The sequence below is a fragment of the Rhinoderma darwinii genome, assembly GCF_050947455.1.
Source record: "Rhinoderma darwinii isolate aRhiDar2 chromosome 2 unlocalized genomic scaffold, aRhiDar2.hap1 SUPER_2_unloc_60, whole genome shotgun sequence".
In the NCBI taxonomy this organism is placed as follows: Eukaryota; Metazoa; Chordata; class Amphibia; order Anura; family Rhinodermatidae; genus Rhinoderma; species Rhinoderma darwinii.
Genome location: NW_027461730.1, coordinates 119,793 through 141,382, shown reverse-complemented (window position 1 = coordinate 141,382; position 21,590 = coordinate 119,793). Strand labels below are relative to the sequence as shown.

At 45.4% G+C, this 21,590-nt stretch overlaps 6 non-coding genes and 2 pseudogenes across 6 annotated transcripts; all 8 read right to left on the bottom strand.

Moving 5' to 3' along the window:
• Nucleotides 1-3,931: 3,931 nt before the first annotated feature.
• On the bottom strand, nt 3,932-4,100 carry LOC142681890 (U2 spliceosomal RNA; annotated as a pseudogene).
• A 6,594-nt stretch (nt 4,101-10,694) lies between these two features.
• LOC142681933 (U2 spliceosomal RNA) lies at nt 10,695-10,885 on the bottom strand. Its single transcript, XR_012853755.1, has one exon. It is a non-coding gene; the product is annotated as a U2 spliceosomal RNA (small nuclear RNA).
• A 1,124-nt stretch (nt 10,886-12,009) lies between these two features.
• Nucleotides 12,010-12,200, bottom strand: LOC142681873 (U2 spliceosomal RNA). The gene has a single exon (XR_012853711.1). It is a non-coding gene; the product is annotated as a U2 spliceosomal RNA (small nuclear RNA).
• A 1,127-nt stretch (nt 12,201-13,327) lies between these two features.
• LOC142681932 (U2 spliceosomal RNA) lies at nt 13,328-13,518 on the bottom strand. Its single transcript, XR_012853754.1, has one exon. It is a non-coding gene; the product is annotated as a U2 spliceosomal RNA (small nuclear RNA).
• Nucleotides 13,519-14,644: 1,126 nt separating this feature from the next.
• LOC142681931 (U2 spliceosomal RNA) lies at nt 14,645-14,835 on the bottom strand. The gene has a single exon (XR_012853753.1). It is a non-coding gene; the product is annotated as a U2 spliceosomal RNA (small nuclear RNA).
• A 1,123-nt stretch (nt 14,836-15,958) lies between these two features.
• On the bottom strand, nt 15,959-16,149 carry LOC142681930 (U2 spliceosomal RNA). Its single transcript, XR_012853752.1, has one exon. It is a non-coding gene; the product is annotated as a U2 spliceosomal RNA (small nuclear RNA).
• Nucleotides 16,150-17,276: 1,127 nt separating this feature from the next.
• Nucleotides 17,277-17,467, bottom strand: LOC142681929 (U2 spliceosomal RNA). Its single transcript, XR_012853751.1, has one exon. It is a non-coding gene; the product is annotated as a U2 spliceosomal RNA (small nuclear RNA).
• Nucleotides 17,468-18,594: 1,127 nt separating this feature from the next.
• LOC142681899 (U2 spliceosomal RNA) lies at nt 18,595-18,795 on the bottom strand (annotated as a pseudogene).
• Nucleotides 18,796-21,590: the final 2,795 nt, after the last annotated feature.

Below are 21,590 nucleotides of genomic sequence, written 5' to 3'. Positions count from 1 at the left end.
TTTTCTGTGATTGCCAGCACTGGTAGGTCCGCACAAACTCACTTTTGTTTTCAGGGTCCTCTAGGAGCGTGGTGTTTAACCTCCAGAGGCCCTTACTCACTTTTTGCTCTCCCTCCAGCTCCAGGGACACACTAAGGAGCTTATGGTCTGAAAATATATTTGTTAAAATCATACATTTTTGAGAGATAAAATCATGGGAAGCAAAAATAAAATCGATTCTGGAGCTCACTCTTCCATTAGACCATGTGGCACCTGCGTCTCCTGGCAAGAGTTCCCTCCAGCAATCGCGCAATTTAAAATCTTCAATAAAATTTTTGAGCAGGTAGGTAGTGCGGTCTTTTCTATTTGCATCCCCACCCTGCCGGCCTTCTCCTTCTCTTGTGCAGTTAAAATCACCTCCTACCAGCAGGGGGGTAGACCCAACACAAAACAGTGGTAAAATATTAAAAAGCTCTGCCCGCTCCTGTTTATCAGGAGGGGCATAGACATTTAAAATACGTATTAAAAGTCCATTAATGTGCAGGTGGGTTAAAATAGCTCTGCCAGGCATAATCTCAGTGACGGTTTGTATCGAAATAGAATGGCCACGGCAGAGCAATCCCACACCTGAAGAACGACAGTCATTAGCACCCGACCACACCGAAGGGCCCAGCTTCCAGTCTTTTTTCAAGTCCATATAGTCCATGCTGTTAGGGATTCCACACTCCTGCAGTAGGCAAAAATCAAAGTCCATAGTCTGTAGAAAAGAGAATAAAGCAGCCCTGCGAACAGGGCTCTTTAGGGACCTCACATTTAGCGAGGCAACTTTCAGAGGAATACAAGGCATAGTTATTGTTAGGCGTCAGTGTCCACCTCCGAGGAATCCGACTCCGATATAAATTGGGAGCCAGACTCCCCTGTATCAGGGGACGCAAACTCCAGGATTTTCCCAGGGTCAGAGCCAGATATATGAATCGACCCGACTCTTCCCCTGAACTCACTCTCATCCGAGCTGCGGCATATTGTCTTCCTCTTTATGGTGGGCACATCTTCTTCTCTTAGCCTTTTCCCCGTACTCGTCAGGTCCATCCTTGATTCCTCCTCCCCGTCACTGGATGTCACCTCCGACTCCTGGCTGTTGTCATCACCATCGCGAACTCCGGCCGCTGCTACCTCCGGTACGGCTGCAGGTATCTCCGGGTCACTCATCTGCTCAGGGCGCTCAGGAGCCTGTGAGGTCCCCTCCTTCTCTCTCGTCATCTTGCCTACTGCACCTGAAGCCGTCAATGCCCGACCCCCTGTTGGCGTAATAAGAGGGTCAGACTCGGGCTTCTCAGTCGGTCGGAGGCAGCTGGTGGCAGGGAGGTCCAGCGTGGAGCCCCTCCTTCTAGATCCCTTAATTGGATCATCACCAGCCACCACCTCTGCCCAGTCCTCCTTTGACGGCACCGAGGACCGGCGAGATTTCCTACCAACCGACTCAGGTATGGAGCTCGGGGCCTTCATCGCAGAACCAGAACAGCCCTGCTCCGGCCCTTTGGAATCCCCAGGACCACCCTCCACTCGTGACTTGGAGGGTCTTGGTCCTGGCCCTTCGGCGGGTGCCGTTTCCGGGGCATTACCAGCAGAGTCCACACCTGTTGTGGACTGCTGCCCTGGCCCCGGACGGGATGGACCAGGCCTAGGCCCACCCCTCAATGACTGCGTTCTTTTAGGACAGTCTTTATACATGTGACCTGCCTCCCCGCACAGGTTACATGTTGCTCTGGAACTGCACTTGGCGGCCACGTGCCCCAAGCCTCCACATTTGTTACAGCGAACAACACGGTTTTCACTGCATGATTCTTTTGTGTGCCCATATTTTTGGCAGTTCCAGCAAAACCGGGGCATCTGGGGGTAAAACAGGTATCCCCGGTTCTTCCCAATGGCAAAATTCGCTGGAGGGTGCACAAAGCCACGTATGCCATTGGGGTCTTGAAAGAACTTGACAAAGTACTTTCTCTTTCCGTTCCAAAATCCCTCAGCATTTTTTACTTCATGCGAGAAGTGAATTTCCTTGCAATAGCGCCCTAGGAATGTGTCAATGTCCTTGGCGGGGACAAAGGGGCTATGCATTACCACGACCAGTGGAATAGATTCTTCTCCGTAGAGGAGAGAAAAATGAAGCCCATCTAGGCGCTCATCTGTCTGGTCGGAACCAGACAGGGCTGCACAGATCGTATCGCAGCAGGCCGCGGTGCAGAAGGAGATGGTATACCGACCGCGGCCTTCCTGGTCATTCAGACACAGGATATTTTCCCGTCTGAGGCCGAAGGAGCCAAGCAGGATTTCCCCTACTATGAATTTCAGGTTCTTCCGCTGGCGATGTTCCTCTCCGACCTCGATCCGGATGGTTTGGCGTAACTGGGTCTCCCCAGTTACAAACCCATAGGTGAACGGCATTCCTGCTTGTCCCAACAAGTTTTTTCCGCCCTTCTAGGCCGTCCAGCGCAAGCTGTCCGCCTAGCGATCCCTTCCCGTTGCCTGAGGACTAGTCCGACTACCCAATAGCTGCAGGGGGGTGAAGTCAAGGCGATAAACCAGTGACGATCCCCCCAGGCCAAGTAGCCGGGTACCCCAGGCACCTTCTGACTGAAACCTCCTGTACGAATACACTTGGTCGCAGCCAAAAGGCCGAGAAGCGATAACCCGAACGGGCCGCGCGTTGACCGAGCCTGCCCAATACTGCTGTTCACCCCTTGCAGCGATTCAGCCTACTCCTAGGCAATTCCATGGGGCCCTGCAGGCTCACACACACTCACAGCTACTAAGCGGGAGGTGAATAAAGGCCGGAGAGGAAGCAAGACAGGATTTGCTTCTTTTGCTTGCACCACAATGCAGTGCTGAAAGAGGAGGAATCGACATAAAAACGCCTTCCTGGCAACGCCCAAATGCCCTCCTGCCGTGCAATCACTGGCAGCAGCAGCAGCAGCAGCAGCAGCAGTAAGTGCATGCCCACTGCCACCCATTCTCCTTTCACACCTTGTATCAGCTTTAATCCAGTCCAGTGCTGCCTGCTGAGCAGCACTGACCAACACTGCCTGGGCCCAGGCTTTTATCTCTGAGGCCCCATTATGATGTCAGAAAGCTGGCTCTGGCTCCTGAGGTCTCCACTATGACACGTGCAAAGTTCCGTCTGAACTTTATATAAGACGGTGCGGCTCAGTCAGTCACTCAGTGTTGCCTGAGAGGGCAACACTGCAACAGCCGGCCCCCAGGCTGTCTTTTTTTTGCACAGCTAGTTGCCTCCAGGAGGCCACAAGAGGGAGACAAGGGACTGCAAAATGGAAAATAGGCATCCACCAACTTTACAGACAACTTGTTCTCCTTGCTCCTACAACCTCCATCCTTGCACAGTTTGTTATTCTTCCAGGTAACATAGTAACAAATCCAAATTGCTGCTCACTTTGTAGGCAAGCAAGGGTTTGTTGCAACTGCAATTCTTACTTCTTCTTGAAATGTAGGGACCACAGTACATTCCATCACATCCATCTAGTGTACACAGGTAGGTCCATTGTGACGGGCGGGCGGGCGGGCTGGCTGCTTTAATGGCTGTTTGCTGTTCCCCTACTCCACTCCACTATTTGACTATGGTGCTGCATCAATCAGTGGCTGGCTCAGGTGCAGCTACCTACCTAGGAGGGAGGGCGGAGAGAAGACAAGGAAGGTGAATGAGCTGTTCCAATGTGAAATGCCGGAAACACAGAAACACAGACGACACAAAACAAGAGGTGGCAATGTATTAATTAATTGCATTTAATAAATTAGCTCATTATCACACATGACTGTACAAATGCATTGTCCAACAGGTGTTGAAATAATGGGATTAAAAGGGGAGATCTCATCCGAAAGACAAAAACAATGGCAAACACAAAAAGCACTTTTGGAATCTGATTTTAGTAAACACATAAGGAAAGGGTGCACCGGTCCTGGAAATACTGCAATACCAGGTCAATGCGTGGAGTGGACAGAGCAAGCTCTATTTCCATCTCCCTGTTCTAAAAATCCATTTAATATATGGTCCCCAGATAGGGGACGTATCAGATATTAAACTGATAAGAACAGATTTTTTTTTAAGTTGACTACCCCAACTTTGGGGGTAACCGTTTATTTAAAATTTTTCAGATTTTACAATAAATCAACATTTTTCAACATTTTTACAAAGATTTCAGATTTTACAACAATGGTTAAAAAATAAATACAAATTGTCAGATTAAAATCATACAATTTATAAAAGGGCACTTGGTGGCATCATATTATAGAATTCCATTCGCTAAAAAACCATTTTCTACTTAAAACAGGAGAGAATTTTTTGTCTAAAAGATAATACTTGTGCATTTCATAAAAACAAATTCCTAAAATATCATTCACAGATAAAATTTCATGTTTGAATAAAAGAATATTCCTGGCCGCCCACAGAGCTGCTTTAACGCAGTTAGTAATCTTCCATGCCATAATTTTCTGAGTCCTTGTTGGGCACTCCAGACATCCGTAAAAAACGCCTTCACTTGTAATTCTCTTTATTCCGGTTATCTTCTTCATCAAGGGGAGGATTTTTGTCCATATCAGTTGTGAGAAATAGCATTGCCAAAAAAGATGTAAGACTGTCTCGTCATCGCGGCATCCTCCCCTTGGACACGCAGCCGAGTTGGTCAGTCCCCTTCGATGCTGGAATGCCCGGCATGGAAGACACTCGTGGGCGCAGCTCCAGGCCAGATCCTTCTGTGAATTAAAAATGAATTTAGCATTAACCATGCTCCAGATGAATTTGCACTTGTTTTCATTAAAATTGCTAATGGGGGCTATTAAAACATTTTCTTTTATTTCCTTTAAAACATATTTACTATTTTTTACATCTTCTATTCTTTTGTCTTTTAAGTTAAAAAGGTTCACTATTTTTTCTAAAATCTTATACTGGTCTGGCAGGTTAAAAGCATATGGCGAGCTTAAAACAGTAGAGAACCATCCGTACCTCCTCATAAAATAGCCAGTGTTAAAACGGATAAAATAAGACCAGTAGTGTTCCTTAAAAACAGTATTAAGACACAGTGTAAAAAAATGGATTAAAAGAAATGCTTTTATATTTGGAAAATCTTTACCACCCATTAGCTTTGGCAACATCACTTTTTCTCTCCTGAGCTTCTCCATCCTAGAATTCCATAAAAATGTAAAACATGCCTTGGTAATCTTTTTTAATAAAATATCAGGGGGAGGGAAAACCATACTTAGATATAATAAATTGGTAAAATCACCATTTTTGTGATTAAAATTTTTCCCTCCATTGTCAGTTTTCTAAGATTCCATAAACAAATTTTCTTATTAACTTTTTGTGCCACCAAGTCCCAACTGATAAAACCATTGTTTGACTCATTGAAGGAGACCCCTAAAATCTGTACAGACTCCGACACAGGGACTGGAATGTCCTGTAAAATCATATTGCCAATATTTAAAATATTACTTTTATTAAAATTGACTTTAAAACCGGAGGAGCAGCAAAATTGGTATATCTGTTGTAATGCTTTTTGCAGTGACGGGGCGTCCCTGCACAGGACCGCGACATCATCCATGTACCCCACTACTTTTGCCTCTAGTCCCCCCCCGCCCGGCAGGGGGACTCCACATATCTGCTTGTCATTCCTCAATCTGCAGAGTAGAGGCTCGATCGCACATATAAAAAGTAGTGGGGACAAGGGGACACCCCTGCTTCACTCCGGAGTTTAAAAGGACATCCTGTGTCTTAAAACCCTTTACTAAAATCTTGCTCGTACAATTTTCATAAAAGGCCTTCAGAGACTGTAAAAAGCCTTCTGGTATACCCATCTTTTCTAAAACCTTAAAAAGATAAAAATGTGATACTCTATCAAAGGCTTTCTCGAAATCTATGGATAAAACCGCCAATCTGCCTTTTCTCTCCTTCGTATCACCAATAGCATCTTTTAAAAGGTTTAAATTGTCCCATATGCTCCTCCCAGGTATCCCACAGACTTGGTTGGAGTGGACGATTTTCTCTATAACAGCTTTTAGGCCTATTTGCGCAAATCTTGGCCATTATTTTATAGTCTGCGTTTAGTAAGGTGATAGGCCTCCAGTTTTTAATATCTGTTTTGTCCCCCTTTTTATAAAGCAGGGACACCTCACCTTTCTTCCAGGACCCGGGAGGGCTTTTGTTCTAAAAACTTGAGTAAAAAGGGAATAGAGATCCTCTTTTAAAACTCCATAAAATGTGACATAAAACTCTATGGGTATACCATCAGGGCCAGGGACTTTACCTGTTTTAAAACTCTTGATGGTATCTAAAATCTCCTGTTCCGTAATATCCTGTAATAAAAAATCTTTGGAGACAGGATTTAAAACAGCGTCAACCTCCTTCAATGAGTCGTTCATCAAATCAACATTAACAAGCTTATATTAAAAAGATCCGCATAAAATCTGTGTACCTTTTTAAAATATTGTCAGTGTTTGTATCTCCATCAACATTGTCTAACAGGGTATGCTTATCGTTAATTTTCTTAAAAAAGTACCTGGAGCAGGTCTCATTTTCCTCAAGGTGTTTCATTTTTGAACGAAAGACAATTTCCTTACCTCTCTGCTCCAGGCACTGGGAGATCTCCTTCCTAATCTCCATAATCTCCTCCTCCACCTGCATACCCTGTTCTCTGAACTTGTATTGGGTCTGCAGACGGGTATTCAAATTAGCAAAAAAATCCTGTTTTTCTTTTGCTTTTCTCCTTCCGATTTTTATGAAAAAGTCTCTTATTTTTATTTTTACTTTCTCCCACCATGAGACTATGGACATATTTGGATGTCTTACCCGTCTGCAGCCCTTATAAAAGGTAATAAAATCAGATAAAATTTGCGGATCATCTAAAAGGGAAACGTTCATTTTCCAGGCTTTTTTGACAGTATTTTTCCCAATATCATTTTTAACTTTAAAATACAATAATTTATGATCAGATAAAACATTGGGATTAAGATCACATTTAAAAGGCAGTACTTGATAAGAGCAGAATATAAAATCGATCCTGGAGCTACAGTTCACATTGCTCCAGGTGACGCCGGCCTCTGCAGATAAATTGCTGTTACATTTCTTAAAAACATCAGTAAGTTTAAAATCAGTAACTATATCTTTTAATAATGAGGAGGTTTTGTCATAATTCCTGCTTACTGAGTTAGAGAACCGGCGTTCCCCCTTTAAAATACAATTAAAATCACCCGCTAAAACAAGTGGCTCTGAATCGTTTAAAAAAAGGGGTAAAATCTCTAGCATTCTAGCTCTTTCATTCTTGTCCGAGGACCCATAAAAATTTAAAAACTGCCATCTAATACCGTCTATAAAAGCTTTGACCAATAAAATTCTACCTGGTAAAATTTCATTAAAACTGTCAATTAAAACGTTCCCTTTAAATAAAATGGCGACACCTGCGGCTCTGGAATCGTTAGACCCGGACCACACTGAAGGTCCGAGTCTCCAGTCTTCCTTATATTTGTTGTAGTTCGTGCGATGTGGGATACAGCATTCCTGTAGGAAAAAAACGGTGGCGGAAAAAATAGAAAGATAGTCAAACAGGGCAGCTCTTCTCGTCTTAGAATGCACGCTCCTAACATTTAAGGAAATGCCACCTAACTCTGCCATGAGGAAAAGGGAAAAGAGACAGTCTTATGTAATCTTACCCGAGGTGGCCTCAGCAGTCCTCGGCGTTACCAGAGGCCTCACTCGAACTCTCATCGCCCTCCGACTTCAAACCGACTGTATAACTTGAGGAGATTGGAGAGGAACTCATGTCAGACAGCTGACCCCCCGCCATACCTGAGGCACTTATCGCAAATGGGTCCCAGATGGACTCCACGGGCAAGGTTTCTGGAGCATATTGTATGGCAGCCTCCTCCCCTACGATAGGGGCAGGAAACGCACTCGCGGCCGTTTCCGGGACTTCTGTCACCTCAGAGGTAGCTATGCTTGTCTCCCCCAACTGGCGAGAAGGGGGGAGACCTTCAGCTGGTGCTTCCGGGGGCGCGTCAACTGGTTTCCCTGCTTTCGCTCTAGCAGGTACTCCCATCGGCACCCCCGCTGCCACCTCTGAGTACGCCCTACGCCTTTTAGTCCTTGCTGCCGCTCCGCCCGGGTCCTCTGCCTCAGGTACAGGCTGACCCAGCACCTCCTGCGGCCCAGGCGGATCAGCTTCATCCGAACTACCCATCTCCTCCGTTTCCTGAGGGGGCTTTTTCGTCCGCTGATCACTGGCTCTTCTCTTAAACCGCCTTTGCTCCTTTGGGTCACCTGTTTGGGGGGGTCTGCTGGAGGTGTCCATGTCATCTGCCTCTTCACCTCTTGGTTCCTCTCCTTGTGCGGGGGCGATCTGGCCTGCTGGCTGCTCTGGACGCCTCGGCCGGACCTCGGGTTGTTCCGATCTGTGGGGACAAGTAGCATATAGATGACCAACTCGGCTGCAAAAACGACACCTTTTCCCCAGAGGGCAAGTTTTGGCCTCGTGCTCAGAGCTGCCACAGTTCCTACAGGTGCTTTCGCAGAACTCTTTGGTGTGACCGTACTTTTGACATTTTCTACAGAATGGAGGCATTCCTGTATAAAAAAGATCTCCTGCCATATCACCTAATTTAAAGCGTGCTGGCGGCAACATTATCCCCCCTGCTGTATTGGCATCTCTATAACAAGTTACTAAAAATCTCCACTTTGACGTCCAAACTCCAACTTCGTTCATTATTTTGCCAATACATTTTACACTTTTGAAATAGGGGGATAAAAAGGACATCACATCTTTTAAATCAGCAAACGGGCAGTACATTTTTATCACAATCATCTTAGTGATGTCCAACACATGTTCGTAAAATTCAATACCGTCCAGTCTCGGATCGTTTTTTACCATGTATGCCGCCAGCAGATCTTGGAACACTCCATTCTGTACAAAAGTTATGTCGTATGTTCTTCTCCTAGGATAGTCTTGTACCGCCAATATCTCCCGCTTCTGAATGTTGAAAATGCCAACAAGCACGGTCTCCACCAAGAACTTCAGGCCGCAGGTCGTCGCCTTCTCTTCTGATACAATAACACGGATTGTATTCTTTATCCGGGCATACGCCGGTATCTCACCAGGACTTTCGTCCATGGTGAGGGGTTTTCACGGAAAGTTACGCCACCCGTTGGTGACGTAACGTCTACGCAGCTTTCCCCTTTTCGGCCGAAGCCTACACGGGGGATATGTGGATCGCAACTCGTTGCTCAGGACTAAGCCTCTCTCCCAAATAGCAGCACGGGGGTGAAGTCCAGGCGAACCTGGACGATCCCCCGAGGCCGAGAGAGAGGGTACCTGAGCACCTCCTAACCAAGACCAGGCAGCACTGACTACAAGTAATCAGAACTACACTTGATCTCAGCCAGAAGGCCGAGAAGCGATAACCCGAACGGGCCGCGCGTTGACCGAGCCTGCCCAATACTGCTGTTCACCCCTTGCAGCGATTCAGCCTACTCCTAGGCAATTCCATGGGGCCCTGCAGGCTCACACACACTCACAGCTACTAAGCGGGAGGTGAATAAAGGCCGGAGAGGAAGCAAGACAGGATTTGCTTCTTTTGCTTGCACCACAATGCAGTGCTGAAAGAGGAGGAATCGACATAAAAACGCCTTCCTGGCAACGCCCAAATGCCCTCCTGCCGTGCAAACACTGGCAGCAGCAGCAGCAGCAGTAAGTGCATGCCCACTGCCACCCCTTCTCCTTTCACACCTTGTATCAGCTTTAATCCAGTCCAGTGCTGCCTGCTGAGCAGCACTGACCAACACTGCCTGGGCCCAGGCTTTTATCTCTGAGGCCCCATTATGATGTCAGAAAGCTGGCTCTGGCTCCTGAGGTCTCCACTATGACACGTGCAAAGTTCCGTCTGAACTTTATATAAGACGGTGCGGCTCAGTCAGTCACTCAGTGTTGCCTGAGAGGGCAACACTGCAACAGCCGGCCCCCAGGCTGTCTTTTTTTTGCACAGCTAGTTGCCTCCAGGAGGCCACAAGAGGGAGACAAGGGACTGCAAAATGGAAAATAGGCATCCACCAACTTTACAGACAACTTGTTCTCCTTGCTCCTACAACCTCCATCCTTGCACAGTTTGTTATTCTTCCTGGTAACATAGTAACAAATCCAAATTGCTGCTCTCTTTGTAGGCAAGCAAGGGTTTGTTGCAACTGCAATTCTTACTTCTTCTTGAAATGTAGGGACCACAGTACATTCCATCACATCCATCTAGTGTACACAGGTAGGTCCATTGTGACGGGCGGGCGGGCGGGCTGGCTGCTTTAATGGCTGTTTGCTGTTCCCCTACTCCACTCCACTATTTGACTATGGTGCTGCATCAATCAGTGGCTGGCTCAGGTGCAGCTCTTTAACCTACCTAGGAGGGAGGGCGGAGAGAAGACAAGGAAGGTGAATGAGCTGTTCCAATGTGAAATGCCGGAAACACAGAAACACAGACGACACAAAACAAGAGGTGGCAATGTATTAATTAATTGCATTTAATAAATTAGCTCATTATCACACATGACTGTACAAATGCATTGTCCAACAGGTGTTGAAATAATGGGATTAAAAGGGGAGATCCCATCCGAAAGACAAAAACAATGGCAAACACAAAAAGCACTTTTGGAATCTGATTTTAGTAAACACATAAGGAAAGGGTGCACCGGTCCTGGAAATACTGCAATACCAGGTCAATGCGTGGAGTGGACAGAGCAAGCTCTATTTCCATCTCCCTGTTCTAAAAATCCATTTAATATATGGTCCCCAGATAGGGGACGTATCAGATATTAAACTGATAAGAACAGATACTACACTTGATCTTAGCCAAAAGGCCGAGAAGCGATAACCCGAACGTGCCGCGCGTTTTGCTTCTTTTGCTTGCACCAGTGCTGAAAGAGGAGGAATCGACATAAAAACGCCTTCCTGGCAACGGCCAAATGCCCTCCTGCCGTGCAAACACTGGCAGCAGCAGCAGCAGCAGCAGCAGCAGTAAGTGCATGCCCACTGCCACCCCTTCTCCTTTCACACCTTGTATCAGCTTTAATCCAGTCCAGTGCTGCCTGCTGAGCAGCACTGACCAACACTGCCTGGGCCCAGGCTTTTATCTCTGAGGCCCCATTATGATGTCAGAAAGCTGGCTCTGGCTCCTGAGGTCTCCACTATGACACGTGCAAAGTTCCGTCCGAACTTTATATAAGACGGTGCGGCTCAGTCAGTCACTCAGTGTTGCCTGAGAGGGCAACACTGCAACAGCCGGCCCCCAGGCTGTCTTTTTTTTGCACAGCTAGTTGCCTCCAGGAGGCCACAAGAGGGAGACAAGGGACTGCAAAATGGAAAATAGGCATCCACCAACTTTACAGACAACTTGTTCTCCTTGCTCCTACAACCTCCATCCTTGCACAGTTTGTTATTCTTCCAGGTAACATAGTAACAAATCCAAATTGCTGCTCTCTTTGTAGGCAAGCAAGGGTTTGTTGCAACTGCAATTCTTACTTCTTCTTGAAATGTAGGGACCACAGTACATTCCATCACATCCATCTAGTGTACACAGGTAGGTCCATTGTCACGGGCGGGCGGGCGGGCAGGCTGGCTGCTTTAATGGCTGTTTGCTGTTCCCCTACTCCACTCCACTATTTGACTATGGTGCTGCATCAATCAGTGGCTGGCTCAGGTGCAGCTCTTTAACCTACCTAGGAGGGAGGGCGGAGAGAAGACAAGGAAGGTGAATGAGCTGTTCCAATGTGAAATGCCGGAAACACAGAAACACAGACGACACAAAACAAGAGGTGGCAATGTATTAATTAATTGCATTTAATAAATTAGCTCATTATCACACATGACTGTACAAATGCATTGTCCAACAGGTGTTGAAATAATGGGATTAAAAGGGGAGATCCCATCCGAAAGACAAAAACAATGGCAAACACAAAAAGCACTTTTGGAATCTGATTTTAGTAAACACATAAGGAAAGGGTGCACCGGTCCTGGAAATACTGCAATACCAGGTCAATGCGTGGAGTGGACAGAGCAAGCTCTATTTCCATCTCCCTGTTCTAAAAATCCATTTAATATATGGTCCCCAGATAGGGGACGTATCAGATATTAAACTGATAAGAACAGATACTACACTTGATCTTAGTCAAAAGGCCGAGAAGCGATAACCCGAACGTGCCGCGCGTTTTGCTTCTTTTGCTTGCACCACAATGCAGTGCTGAAAGAGGAGGAATCGACATAAAAACGCCTTCCTGGCAACGCCCAAATGCCCTCCTGCCGTGCAAACACTGGCAGCAGCAGCAGCAGCAGCAGCAGTAAGTGCATGCCCACTGCCACCCCTTCTCCTTTCACACCTTGTATCAGCTTTAATCCAGTCCAGTGCTGCCTGCTGAGCAGCACTGACCAACACTGCCTGGGCCCAGGCTTTTATCTCTGAGGCCCCATTATGATGTCAGAAAGCTGGCTCTGGCTCCTGAGGTCTCCACTATGACACGTGCAAAGTTCCGTCTGAACTTTATATAAGACGGTGCGGCTCAGTCAGTCACTCAGTGTTGCCTGAGAGGGCAACACTGCAACAGCCGGCCCCCAGGCTGTCTTTTTTTTGCACAGCTAGTTGCCTCCAGGAGGCCACAAGAGGGAGACAAGGGACTGCAAAATGGAAAATAGGCATCCACCAACTTTACAGACAACTTGTTCTCCTTGCTCCTACAACCTCCATCCTTGCACAGTTTGTTATTCTTCCAGGTAACATAGTAACAAATCCAAATTGCTGCTCTCTTTGTAGGCAAGCAAGGGTTTGTTGCAACTGCAATTCTTACTTCTTCTTGAAATGTAGGGACCACAGTACATTCCATCACATCCATTTAGTGTACACAGGTAGGTCCATTGTGACGGGCGGGCGGGCGGGCTGGCTGCTTTAATGGCTGTTTGCTGTTCCCCTACTCCACTCCACTATTTGACTATGGTGCTGCATCAATCAGTGGCTGGCTCAGGTGCAGCTCTTTAACCTACCTAGGAGGGAGGGCGGAGAGAAGACAAGGAAGGTGAATGAGCTGTTCCAATGTGAAATGCCGGAAACACAGAAACACAGACGACACCACAAAACAAGAGGTGGCAATGTATTAATTAATTGCATTTCATAAATTAGCTCATTATCACACATGACTGTACAAATGCATTGTCCAACAGGTGTTGAAATAATGGGATTAAAAGGGGAGATCCCATCCGAAAGACAAAAACAATGGCAAACACAAAAAGCACTTTTGGAATCTGATTTTAGTAAACACATAAGGAAAGGGTGCACCGGTCCTGGAAATACTGCAATACCAGGTCAATGCGTGGAGTGGACAGAGCAAGCTCTATTTCCATCTCCCTGTTCTAAAAATCCATTTAATATATGGTCCCCAGATAGGGGACGTATCAGATATTAAACTGATAAGAACAGATACTACACTTGATCTTAGCCAAAAGGCCGAGAAGCGATAACCCGAACGTGCCGCGCGTTTTGCTTCTTTTGCTTGCACCACAATGCAGTGCTGAAAGAGGAGGAATCGACATAAAAACGCCTTCCTGGCAACGCCCAAATGCCCTCCTGCCGTGCAAACACTGGCAGCAGCAGCAGCAGCAGTAAGTGCATGCCCACTGCCACCCCTTCTCCTTTCACACCTTGTATCAGCTTTAATCCAGTCCAGTGCTGCATGCTGAGCAGCACTGACCAACACTGCCTGGGCCCAGGCTTTTATCTCTGAGGCCCCATTATGATGTCAGAAAGCTGGCTCTGGCTCCTGAGGTCTCCACTATGACACGTGCAAAGTTCCGTCTGAACTTTATATAAGACGGTGCGGCTCAGTCAGTCACTCAGTGTTGCCTGAGAGGGCAACACTGCAACAGCCGGCCCCCAGGCTGTCTTTTTTTTGCACAGCTAGTTGCCTCCAGGAGGCCACAAGAGCGAGACAAGGGACTGCAAAATGGAAAATAGTCATCCACCAACTTTACAGACAACTTGTTCTCCTTGCTCCTACAACCTCCATCCTTGCACAGTTTGTTATTCTTCCAGGTAACATAGTAACAAATCCAAATTGCTGCTCTCTTTGTAGGCAAGCAAGGGTTTGTTGCAACTGCAATTCTTACTTCTTCTTGAAATTTAGGGACCACAGTACATTCCATCACATCCATCTAGTGTACACAGGTAGGTCCATTGTGACGGGCGGGCGGGCGGGCAGGCGGGCTGGCTGCTTTAATGGCTGTTTGCTGTTCCCCTACTCCACTCCACTATTTGACTATGGTGCTGCATCAATCAGTGGCTGGCTCAGGTGCAGCTCTTTAACCTACCTAGGAGGGAGGGCGGAGAGAAGACAAGGAAGGTGAATGAGCTGTTCCAATGTGAAATGCCGGAAACACAGAAACACAGACGACACAAAACAAGAGGTGGCAATGTATTAATTAATTGCATTTAATAAATTAGCTCATTATCACACATGACTGTACAAATGCATTGTCCAACAGGTGTTACAATAATGGGATTAAAAGGGGAGATCCCATCCGAAAGACAAAAACAATGGCAAACACAAAAAGCACTTTTGGAATCTGATTTTAGTAAACACATAAGGAAAGGGTGCACCGGTCCTGGAAATACTGCAATACCAGGTCAATGCGTGGAGTGGACAGAGCAAGCTCTATTTCCATCTCCCTGTTCTAAAAATCCATTTAATATATGGTCCCCAGATAGGGGACGTATCAGATATTAAACTGATAAGAACAGATACTACACTTGATCTTAGCCAAAAGGCCGAGAAGCGATAACCCGAACGTGCCGCGCGTTTTGCTTCTTTTGCTTGCACCACAATGCAGTGCTGAAAGAGGAGGAATCGACATAAAAACGCCTTCCTGGCAACGCCCAAATGCCCTCCTGCCGTGCAAACACTGGCAGCAGCAGCAGCAGTAAGTGCATGCCCACTGCCACCCCTTCTCCTTTCACACCTTGTATCAGCTTTAATCCAGTCCAGTGCTGCCTGCTGAGCAGCACTGACCAACACTGCCTGGGCCCAGGCTTTTATCTCTGAGGCCCCATTATGATGTCAGAAAGCTGGCTCTGGCTCCTGAGGTCTCCACTATGACACGTGCAAAGTTCCGTCTGAACTTTATATAAGACGGTGCGGCTCAGTCAGTCACTCAGTGTTGCCTGAGAGGGCAACACTGCAACAGCCGGCCCCCAGGCTGTCTTTTTTTTGCACAGCTAGTTGCCTCCAGGAGGCCACAAGAGGGAGACAAGGGACTGCAAAATGGAAAATAGGCATCCACCAACTTTACAGACAACTTGTTCTCCTTGCTCCTACAACCTCCATCCTTGCACAGTTTGTTATTCTTCCAGGTAACATAGTAACAAATCCAAATTGCTGCTCTCTTTGTAGGCAAGCAAGGGTTTGTTGCAACTGCAATTCTTACTTCTTCTTGAAATGTAGGGACCACAGTACATTCCATCACATCCATCTAGTGTACACAGGTAGGTCCATTGTGACGGGCGGGCGGGCGGGCGGGCGGGCTGGCTGCTTTAATGGCTGTTTGCTGTTCCCCTACTCCACTCCACTATTTGACTATGGTGCTGCATCAATCAGTGGCTGGCTCAGGTGCAGCTCTTTAACCTACCTAGGAGGGAGGGCGGAGAGAAGACAAGGAAGGTGAATGAGCTGTTCCAATGTGAAATGCCGGAAACACAGAAACACAGACGACACAAAACAAGAGGTGGCAATGTATTAATTAATTGCATTTAATAAATTAGCTCATTATCACACATGACTGTACAAATGCATTGTCCAACAGGTGTTGAAATAATGGGATTAAAAGGGGAGATCCCATCCGAAAGACAAAAACAATGGCAAACACAAAAAGCACTTTTGGAATCTGATTTTAGTAAACACATAAGGAAAGGGTGCACCGGTCCTGGAAATACTGCAATACCAGGTCAATGCGTGGAGTGGACAGAGCAAGCTCTATTTCCATCTCCCTGTTCTAAAAATCCATTTAATATATGGTCCCCAGATAGGGGACGTATCAGATATTAAACTGATAAGAACAGATACTACACTTGATCTTAGCCAAAAGGCCGAGAAGCGATAACCCGAACGTGCCGCGCGTTTTGCTTCTTTTGCTTGCACCACAATGCAGTGCTGAAAGAGGAGGAATCGACATAAAAACGCCTTCCTGGCAACGCCCAAATGCCCTCCTGCCGTGCAAACACTGGCAGCAGCAGCAGCAGCAGCAGCAGCAGTAAGTGCATGCCCACTGCCACCCCTTCTCCTTTCACACCTTGTATCAGCTTTAATCCAGTCCAGTGCTGCCTGCTGAGCAGCACTGACCAACACTGCCTGGGCCCAGGCTTTTATCTCTGAGGCCCCATTATGATGTCAGAAAGCTGGCTCTGGCTCCTGAGGTCTCCACTATGACACGTGCAAAGTTCCGTCTGAACTTTATATAAGACGGTGCGGCTCAGTCAGTCACTCAGTGTTGCCTGAGAGGGCAACACTGCAACAGCCGGCCCCCAGGCTGTCTTTTTTTTGCACAGCTAGTTGCCTCCAGGAGGCCACAAGAGGGAGACAAGGGACTGCAAAATGGAAAATAGGCATCCACCAACTTTACAGACATCTTGTTCTCCTTGCTCCTACAACCTCCATCCTTGCACAGTTTGTTATTCTTCCAGGTAACATAGTAACAAATCCAAATTGCTGCTCTCTTTGTAGGCAAGCAAGGGTTTGTTGCAACTGCAATTCTTACTTCTTCTTGAAATGTAGGGACCACAGTACATTCCATCACATCCATCTAGTGTACACAGGTAGGTCCATTGTGACGGGCGGGCGGGCGGGCTGGCTGCTTTAATGGCTGTTTGCTGTTCCCCTACTCCACTCCACTATTTGACTATGGTGCTGCATCAATCAGTGGCTGGCTCAGGTGCAGCTCTTTAACCTACCTAGGAGGGAGGGCGGAGAGAAGACAAGGAAGGTGAATGAGCTGTTCCAATGTGAAATGCCGGAAACACAGAAACACAGACGACACAAAACAAGAGGTGGCAATGTATTAATTAATTGCATTTAATAAATTAGCTCATTATCACACATGACTGTACAAATGCATTGTCCAACAGGTGTTGAAATAATGGGATTAAAAGGGGAGATCCCATCCGAAAGACAAAAACAATGGCAAACACAAAAAGCACTTTTGGAATCTGATTTTAGTAAACACATAAGGAAAGGGTGCACCGGTCCTGGAAATACTGCAATACCAGGTCAATGCGTGGAGTGGACAGAGCAAGCTCTATTTCCATCTCCCTGTTCTAAAAATCCATTTAATATATGGTCCCCAGATAGGGGACGTATCAGATATTAAACTGATAAGAACAGATACTACACTTGATCTTAGCCAAAAGGCCGAGAAGCGATAACCCGAACGTGCCGCGCGTTTTGCTTCTTTTGCTTGCACCACAATGCAGTGCTGAAAGAGGAGGAATCGACATAAAAACGCCTTCCTGGCAACGCCCAAATGCCCTCCTGCCGTGCAAACACTGGCAGCAGCAGCAGCAGCAGCAGCAGCAGTAAGTGCATGCCCACTGCCACCCCTTCTCCTTTCACACCTTGTATCAGCTTTAATCCAGTCCAGTGCTGCCTGCTGAGCAGCACTGACCAACACTGCCTGGGCCCAGGCTTTTATCTCTGAGGCCCCATTATGATGTCAGAAAGCTGGCTCTGGCTCCTGAGGTCTCCACTATGACACGTGCAAAGTTCCGTCTGAACTTTATATAAGACGGTGCGGCTCAGTCAGTCACTCAGTGTTGCCTGAGAGGGCAACACTGCAACAGCCGGCCCCCAGGCTGTCTTTTTTTTGCACAGCTAGTTGCCTCCAGGAGGCCACAAGAGGGAGACAAGGGACTGCAAAATGGAAAATAGGCATCCACCAACTTTACAGACAACTTGTTCTCCTTGCTCCTACAACCTCCATCCTTGCACAGTTTGTTATTCTTCCAGGTAACATAGTAACAAATCCAAATTGCTGCTCTCTTTGTAGGCAAGCAAGGGTTTGTTGCAACTGCAATTCTTACTTCTTCTTGAAATGTAGGGACCACAGTACATTCCATCACATCCATCTAGTGTACACAGGTAGGTCCATTGTGACGGGCGGGCGGGCGGGCTGGCTGCTTTAATGGCTGTTTGCTGTTCCCCTACTCCACTCCACTATTTGACTATGGTGCTGCATCAATCAGTGGCTGGCTCAGGTGCAGCTCTTTAACCTACCTAGGAGGGAGGGCGGAGAGAAGACAAGGAAGGTGAATGAGCTGTTCCAATGTGAAATGCCGGAAACACAGAAACACAGACGACACAAAACAAGAGGTGGCAATGTATTAATTAATTGCATTTAATAAATTAGCTCATTATCACACATGACTGTACAAATGCATTGTCCAACAGGTGTTGAAATAATGGGATTAAAAGGGGAGATCCCATCCGAAAGACAAAAACAATGGCAAACACAAAAAGCACTTTTGGAATCTGATTTTAGTAAACACATAAGGAAAGGGTGCACCGGTCCTGGAAATACTGCAATACCAGGTCAATGCGTGGAGTGGACAGAGCAAGCTCTATTTCCATCTCCCTGTTCTAAAAATCCATTTAATATATGGTCCCCAGATAGGGGACGTATCAGATATTAAACTGATAAGAACAGATTTTTTTTTTTTTTTTTTTTTTTTTTTTTTTTTTTTTTATTAAACCATTCAGGTTTTTTTGAATAAAACCGAGAACTGTAGTTGTTCAAACCACCTCTCTATTTTTCAAAAAATCTCATCACTCTGGTTCATTATTTTATTTTTCCATCAAATACAAGATAAGTCAAACAAAATTCCTCAAACTAAATACCTCCATTTTAACATTCGCCATATCCCTTCCGCATCCATACCTTTTTCTAGATCCCATTTATAATAAAAATACAATTTAGCCAATACCATACTAACCACATCCTCCATCTCAAATACTTCTCTTTTATACACATTCAAATTCCTCGTATTCCACAATACCTCTTTCACACAAGTCAAAAAAATCCACAACACTCTATCCTTTTCACTACCCAAACTACACAAACCAAACAAGACAATTTCATACGTCAAACTCTTCAAACCAGTCAATTCTTCGCACAACCCACTCAACTTTTTCCAAACATCCTTTGCATGCTTACACGACCAAAACACATGACTCACATCCTCATCATCCCCACAACCTTCTCTCGGACACCTTTCAGATGCAACCAAACCTCTTCTTTTCTGCACACTCCTTACAGGCAACACTCCATGTACCGACATCCATAACAAATCTTTCTGCTTATTTGACACATCATACGTAACAATCTTCTTCCACACAGACTTAGACTCCATCGAATTCAAACCATTTACAGAACACATCACATTATTCATACACATACTTCTCACAACATTCTTTTCGCTCAAAAATCTCTCCATTCTTACATCCTCTAGCTGGAACTTTTTAATAAATTTTTCAACATACAAATACCACCCTGTGCACTGAAAAGCAATTGGTTTACATAAATTACGTTTTTCCCACCTTAGACGCTGAATCACCGTTCCAGCTAGATACTTCGACATTCTGGAAGCCTTGGATTCTTTAAATAAAAGCTCTACAAAAAACCGTACACAATTAATTCCAATGAAGATCTCCAAATTTGGGAAATCAAGGCCTCCATTTCGTCTGCTTTTCATTAGAATTTCTCTCTTTGCCTTCTCAATCCCGCTCCCCCATAAAAAAAGGAACAAAACTCTATTCACTTTTTTTAACATATCAACAGCAGGAGGAAAAACCAGAGCAACATATAAAATCATAGGTAGAATAATACTTTTGACAATTAAAACCTTCCCCGAAAAAGAAAGATCCCTCATTCTCCACATTTCCAACTTTCTCACAATCCTACCACCTAACTCATCCCAACTTTCTCTCCCTTTCAACTCATCATCAAACACAATACCCAAAATTTTCACACCATCCACCTGTTCCATATCAGAATCACTCACTCGCTCATTACTGAAAAAAAATTTAAATTTGCTCTTACCCCAATTTATTTTAAAAGCAGACGCAATACAAAACATGTTTACAATCAACTTCACTCTGGACATATCATACACAGAATCACACAATACACAAATATCATCCATATATCCCAAAGCTTTCACACGTTTTCCATCACACCCGGGCACCACCAAACCTTTCACAACCTTATCATTTCTAATCATTTGCAACAATGGTTCAATCGCACAAATAAATAGGATGGGAGACAACGGACAACCCTGTCGCACACCAGACATAATACTAAATGATTCGGAAAAAAACCCATTCACCTGCACACAACTCTTTGCATTCGCGTATAAATTCTTCAACAAACTCACAAACTGAACCGGAAAACCCATTCTCTCTAACACTTTAAACAAAAACACATGCGCCACACGATCAAACGCTTTCTCAAAATCTAACGCACACACAATCACCTTCTTATTCCGACCCTTACAATCCTCAAGCATATCCCGCACCAACGCCATATTCTCATGCAATTTCCTTTTTGGTACCGCACATACCTGATCCTCATCAATCACACACCCAATCACATTTCTCATACGATTCGCAATCAGCTTGGCAAAAATTTTATAATCCGTATTCAGCAAAGTAATTGGTCGCCAGTTTTCTAAACGCCTCTTATCTCCTTTTTTATGCAACAGAACTACCATACCCTTCTTCATCACATCACACATATTCGTCCCAGAAAACAACACTCTCATAACATCTATAACATCCTTCCCAATTATGTCCCAATATTTCCCATAGAACTCAGCTGGTATTCCATCGATCCCTGGAGACTTATTTTTAGCCATACTTCCCACCACATCCTTTATTTCACCATCCATAATCTCACCAAGCAAAGACTCACATTCACTTTCAGGAACAAAATTACACACAATATCCAGAAACTCCTCATCATCACCCAAATCACACTTCTTCACATCATACAGTTGTTTATAAAAATCAGACACCACATCAATCACATCCTTACCAAACACCTCTTTATCATCCTTATCCAGTAACACATTCATTCCACTTTTTCCACCACACATTTTTTTAAAGAAAAATCTAGTACATTTCTCGTGATTATCTCTAACCTCCACCTTAGACCTAAATATTATTTCTTTCCCTTTTTCTCGGAACCACTCCTTAATATCTTTTTTTGTTTTTTCCAAATCGTGTCTTACATCCATACCCAAATTTTTACATTGTTGAAGGAACGTCATCCGCATGTTAAAGCGTAAATATTGCAATCTTTTCCTTCTCGCTCTTCTATATCCTATCTGTCTAAAAAACCCACCAATCTTTTTTTTCACCCATACCCACCATTCACACACATTAGAGAAAGAACTTTTCTTTCTAGCCCAAAAACCATATTTTTTCCCAAACCTAGTTTTTACCCTTTCATCACACAGAAAACTGACATTCATCTTCCATACCCCTCTACCAT